We start from the raw sequence: 6,069 nt of genomic DNA, 5'->3' as shown, positions 1-6,069 counted from the left end.
ATTCCTTTTTATGGAAAGAGAAGTTAGAAGCAAAAAAAAAAAAAAACAACCCAAGAAAATAAAAACAGAAGGAATGGAAGCAACAGCTGTTGAATTATGATGCATGGAGGGGGTTATAATCATTTCAATGAAATGATATATGATAGGATGAATGTAAAGCTGATGTTCTTCCGTGTAAACCATCACTCAATTCACAATAAAAATTAAAAACAAAAAAACATCATTCAGGTGGAGCAGAAATAAAAGATGTTCTCACAACTACTCCCTGGAGTAGAAATTCTGGAATATAGATATAAATCTGGAAATTAATACATTTATATGCACAAATGGTATTACACTATATGAAGTTTAGCAATTTGCATTTCTCAACTACATTTATAAAATATCAATCCATTATCAGCATATATAAAATTTATCTGTTTACAAAGCTTTTGACTTGCAGTCTATTGATTATATTGCTGCTCTTCATATGATTGTCTCGTTTTTTCAGTTTCTAACAAATACTTGTTGAGCACTTATGTGTTACTTCATAAGCTAGACTCTGAGGAAGTAGTCATTAACACAACTGAAAATTCTAACTTCACAGATTCATCAACTACTAGGTCTGCTAGAGGAAACTCAAAAACGAAAAATTTTCAGTATCAATTAAAATTTTCATTTAAGTTTTATTTGATACTATGATGAAGAGGATGTGATAAATAGGTTGAGACCTAAAGGATGCAAATGAGTCAGGTTGAAAAGGCATGGAGAGTGTCTAAGCAGAGGAAACAATAGTGCAAAGGTCCCAGTGTGAGATACTGAGAGGCACGGAATGCTGCTACAGTGTAGGGAATATAGCCCAAGGGTAACTGGAAAGATGTAAGATGAGTAAAACTTGTAGAATAATAAATGAAAAGTTAGAGTTTATTCCAAGTGTGGTGGGAGACCACCAGAATGAAAAGTGGGGAATAATATAATCTGATTTGTAATTTTAAAAAATTGTTACTGTTGTCAGGTGTCCTCAGGTTGGTTCTGACTCAACTGCCCCTACACACAATAGAATGAAATGCTGCCCAGTCCAGCGCCATCCTCACAATTGTTGTTACACTTGAGCCCATTGCTGCAGCCTTTGTGCCAATCAACTTCATTGGGCCTTCCTCTTTTTCACTGACCCTCCACCTTACCAAGCACAATGTCTTTCTCCAGGGACTGGTCCCTTCTGATAACATGCCTGAAGTATGAGAGAGAAAGTTTCGCCATCCTAGCTTCTAAGGAGCATTGTGGCTGTACTTCTTTCAACACAGATTTGTTTGTTCTTCTGGCAGTCTATGGTACTTTTAATATTCTTCGTCAACACTATAATTCAAATGCCTAACTACTTCTAAGGTCTTCCTAATTCATTGTCCAACTTTCACATGCACATGAGGCTATTGAAAATATCATCGCTTGTGTAATTCTTTTCAGATTACTCTGTCTATTGGAGGAGAGTTCAGAGACAAGCAAGGAAATCTGTCACAGGTTTTTACAGGACACAGGCAAGATACAATGGTGGTATTTGGTTTAATGTAAGGGGGCCGTAAAATGAAAAGGCATCAAAATCTTAGGATGGATTAGATATGATAGGAGACAGTGGGGCATTTGTCAAAGAACTCCTGATGGACTGCGAGTAACTAGGTGTTTCTGAAATGGGAAAGAATGAGATAGAGTTAGGTCTAGGGAATCTAGAGGATATTAATGTGACTTGCCCCTTAAACAGCTAACTGGAGATACCAATTAGGCGACAGTATGCACTAGATATAAGGCATTAATTAGCATAAAAATGACTGGGTGTCATTCAAGGAAAACATGAATGAAACTAAAAAGGGAAAGTGAGTTGAGAGAAGTATCACAAACCTAAAGAGATCACACTTAGAGAAGGTTGCTCTGGTAAAGGAATGAGTGGAATGGTCAATGGGAAGAGTTAGACTAAGAACTTTGCTGTTGTAAGAAATTATATGAAAGCAGCTTTAAAGACTTCTGTGGGGGTGAAACCAGACTGGAGTCGATTTATCAGGTAAAGAGAGGTGAGGAGCCCCATCCAAAACCTACAAGCAGACCAGTCTGGCACAGCTAGATGGACAGAGATACTTCTTGAAAGAAAGACCAGCAGGGAAAAACAAAAACAAAAATGGAAGCCTGATTGGCTACAAGAAGAACAAGCAAATTGTTTGTCAGGGTGCCATCAAGGTAAGCAATCAAGTCCCTTCAGGACAAACTCCCTCCCAAGACTGTAACTCAAATGGAATACACAAGCAGGCATGTAAGCTTGCTGGAGACCACCTTGGTCTACTGGTGAGAAAAAGTCGGGGGGAAAGCAGCAATGAAGAGGTGGGCTGAGTCTGACCAAGTTACATAGACTCCATAGACCTGGAGTATGGTGAGAGCTGATTGGCCCAAAGTATGGTTGAGACCTGGGGACTCCTGAGCCTATGGACAAGGACATGGCCATGGAAGGATAGAGCTGAGAGTGCAGTGTCCCAGCTGATATGAAGTGAGGGGAGATGCACAAAGGCACCCATACTTGCAGATACTGCCCATTAGCAGTTTCAGTGGCTAGATGTTCAGAACCTGACTAGAGGAAGGAAAAGAGGGGGTGAAAGAAAGGTAAATTGCTGCAGTCATATGAACTTGATCTATACTTACGTATGCAGTAGCTTAAAATACCATGAGGGAAAGAATCTTTACAGCAAGGATCATTCCTGTCCACTCTGCAAACAAGGTTGATAAGGATGGGCAACTTAGACATTGGCTACCTAAAATTGGGGGAGCTATAAAAGCATAAAGTGACTGGCTTACAAGTTTTTAAGAGGGAGTTTAGAGTCAGGCGGTGTGGTGGAAGGTAGAATCCCCACTGAGTGGTTTTCATCCTGTCTAGACAGGTCTGGTGAAAGGATATAGGGACAAGACACTTGTTATCATAACTAATTGCAATTGTGGCAACTGTAAAAGTAGAAGTTTTGTTGCAAAAACGGGTGAGTAGTAGATCTTACAGTCCAAGACTGGAGGACCCGAGGACCATCAAGGGAGAAGAGCAGGAAAGGAGCGTTGAGACCCTACCCAGAGAAGTGGCAATGCCAGGGATGGAGGCAGAGATGATGACATGGAGAGACAGAGCAGCTGAGGACTCTAGACTCATGGAGAGAGAGGGGATGTGTGCTGGTGGCTGGGAGGCAGGGTATGCCCTTTGGCTGTTTGAATGATTGTATATTCCTGAGTGTTTTCGTGCACATCCAAAAAACAAACAAACAAAAACAAACAGAGGAAATAGAGGCAAATTGCTGAATGATGAAGTATGCAGGGGATTGTAATCATTGTAATGAAATGAACTAATGTTCCCCCATGTAAACTATCACTCAATTCACAATAAAACTTAAAATTTTTAAAAAACAGAGAGAGGTGAGGAAAATGCCCAAGGAGGCTTCAAAAAGCACATGGAAAATTTCCATTATCTTTCCATTTCATTTTTCCATGAACTTTTTGAAGCCCTCTCAGTTAAGAAAACAACTCTCAGAATTTTGGCTTCAAAAGGTTGTAGGAAAGTAGAGTACCAGCTATTGACATTGTAGGGTCAAAGATGGCTCATTATTATTTGCATCATTTTAAGATGGGAAATTCTGAAGCACTGTGATAAGTTGATCCAAGGACACACATAACTGAGTCCGGAGAAGGCTAAATAGTATGGGATTCAAAGTATAGGACTGCTATCTGACTTCCATCAGGTAAGAGGAGAAAAGTAAATGAAATACAATTCATACACCAGATTATAAACTGGTGATGAGAAGATGTCAGGAAGCTTCTCTCTGGTGATTTCTCTTAGCTCAAGAAAACCATGAGGCAAGTCAACGGCCTAAAGTCTGAATGCTAACGTATGTGTGAGAAAGAAGAAGTAGTAAATTTGAGGGGGGAGAACAGATATATAATTGATTGTAGACACAGAAAAAGCTTGCTAGGCTATGCTGACATGTTGCCATATTAAGTTGGGACCCACAAATTTGTAGTGATATCAGTCTGCCAGTTGTAATTATCTCACCAACACTCATGAATGACTGAATTCATCTAGGACAGTAATTCTCAAAGTGTATTCCCTGAGTCAGAAGTATCAGTGTCACTTGACAACTTATTAGAAGGGCAAATTTTGGGGTCCCACCTCAGACCTACTTATATCCGAATGTCTAAGGGAGTGAGCTAGCAATCTGTTTTGACATGGTTAGGTGATTCTGAGGTATTGTAACACTTAGGAATCATTAATCTAGGGCTGGGAGCCTGACAATTCAGTGGCAGAACACTTGCCTGCCCTGTAAGAAACTCAGATTAGATTCCTGGCCAGTGTACTTCACCATAGCTCCCACCTGTAAGACAGTAGAGAACTGCGTGTTACTATACTGCTAGGCAGGTTTCAGTGGAGTTTCCAGACTAAGGGGGACTAGAAAAAGAGGCCCGACAATCTGTTCCTTAAAATCAGGTCTGAAGTGATGATAGCCAAAGACAACAATCAAGAGACAGACTTTTTGCCATGTCAATGCAAAAGAGGGAGAGAGAAGCAAAGAAATTCAAGCCACCAAACACAGGAAACAATACTCATTGCCATCAGCCATCGGACACATGTAATTAAAAGCCATGAGACAATGAGATACCATTTCACTGCTACAAATATTGGTTACAATATGGGGAAATGGAAACATTTATCAATTGCTAGTAAGAATGCAAAGGTATAGTTGTTGTGGAAGCAGTGTTGTTGTTGCTGTTGTTAAGTGCCATGGAGTCAATCCCAACCCATAGCGACCCTGAACAGGGTTTCCAAGGCTGTAAATCTTTACGGGAGCAGAAAGCCTCATCTTTCGCCCATGGAAAAGCTGGTAATTTCGAACTGCTGATCTTGTGGTTCGCAGCCCAATTCGTAACCACTACGCTACCAGAGCTTCTTGTGGAACCAGTGGAGAAGTTCCTTAAAAACAAAAACAAAACCTAAAAATAGAACTACCATGTTGTTGCTGTTGTTAAGTGCTGTCGAGCCATTTCCAACACCTAACAATCCTATATAGGGTTTCCGAGGAGCGGTTGGTGAGTTTGAACTGCTGACTTTGTGGTTCACACTGACTTTGCAGTCCAGTGCATTAATCCACAGTGCCACACCAGGACTACCATATGACCTAGGAATTAGACTCCTAGGTATACACCTAAAGATTTGAGAGCAGAGACTTATACAGCAATGCTCACTGCAGCATTATTTGTAATATCCAAAAAGTGGAAACAACCTAAAGGTCCCTCAATAGATGAGTGGCTAAACAAATGTGATACATACATACAATGGAATACTAATCAAGTAGTAGGAGAAATGAAGTCTGGATACATGCTACAGTATGGATAAAACTTGAAGACATCATACTGAGTGAAATAAGTCAATCACAAAATGACAAATGTTATGACCTGACTTATGTAAACAGACAGAAAAGACAAATGTATAGAGACGTAAGTTTATTAGTGGTTACCAAGTGTGAGAGCTAAAGTGAATGTAAGAAAACAATGAAGTAAAAGAAATTGAACAGAAAATTTCAAAGGACAACTCGAGAAGACAAAGCCAGATTATTATAATGAAATATGCAAAGACCTGGAGTTAGAAACCAAAAAGAGAAGAATGTGCTCAGCATTTGCCAAGCTGAAAGAAGTGAAGAAAAATTCAAGCCTCAACTTGCAATATTGAAGGCCTCCATGGGCAAAAAAGTGAAAGATGCCTAAACAATCCAAAGAAGATGGAAACAATATACAGAGTCGCCGAACCAAAAAGAAATAGTAGATTTTCAACTATTTCAATAGGCACCAAATGATCAAGAGCCAATGATGCTGAAGGAAGAAGTCCAAGATGCACTGAACATGTTGGGGAAAAAAAACATGGTTTCAGGAACTGACAGTATACGAATTGAAATCTTTCAACTGATGTACTATTGGAGGTGCTCACTCATCTATGCCAGCAAATTTGGAAGACAGTGACTTGGCCAACCAATTGGAAGATATCTATATTTATGCCCATTCCAAAGAAAAGTGGCCCAAAAG

The 6,069-nt window shown here is 39.8% G+C and overlaps 1 protein-coding gene across 1 annotated transcript in view; it reads right to left on the bottom strand.

The window, feature by feature from the left end:
* PAK7 (p21 protein (Cdc42/Rac)-activated kinase 7) overlaps nt 1–6,069 on the bottom strand; it is a 522,812-nt gene that overhangs the window by 446,607 nt on the left and 70,136 nt on the right. The window lies entirely within an intron of this gene.

The sequence above is a fragment of the Chrysochloris asiatica genome, unplaced genomic scaffold, assembly GCF_000296735.1.
Source record: "Chrysochloris asiatica unplaced genomic scaffold, ChrAsi1.0 scaffold00141, whole genome shotgun sequence".
In the NCBI taxonomy this organism is placed as follows: domain Eukaryota; kingdom Metazoa; phylum Chordata; class Mammalia; order Afrosoricida; family Chrysochloridae; genus Chrysochloris; species Chrysochloris asiatica.
This window is presented reverse-complemented; position numbering and strand designations above follow the sequence as displayed.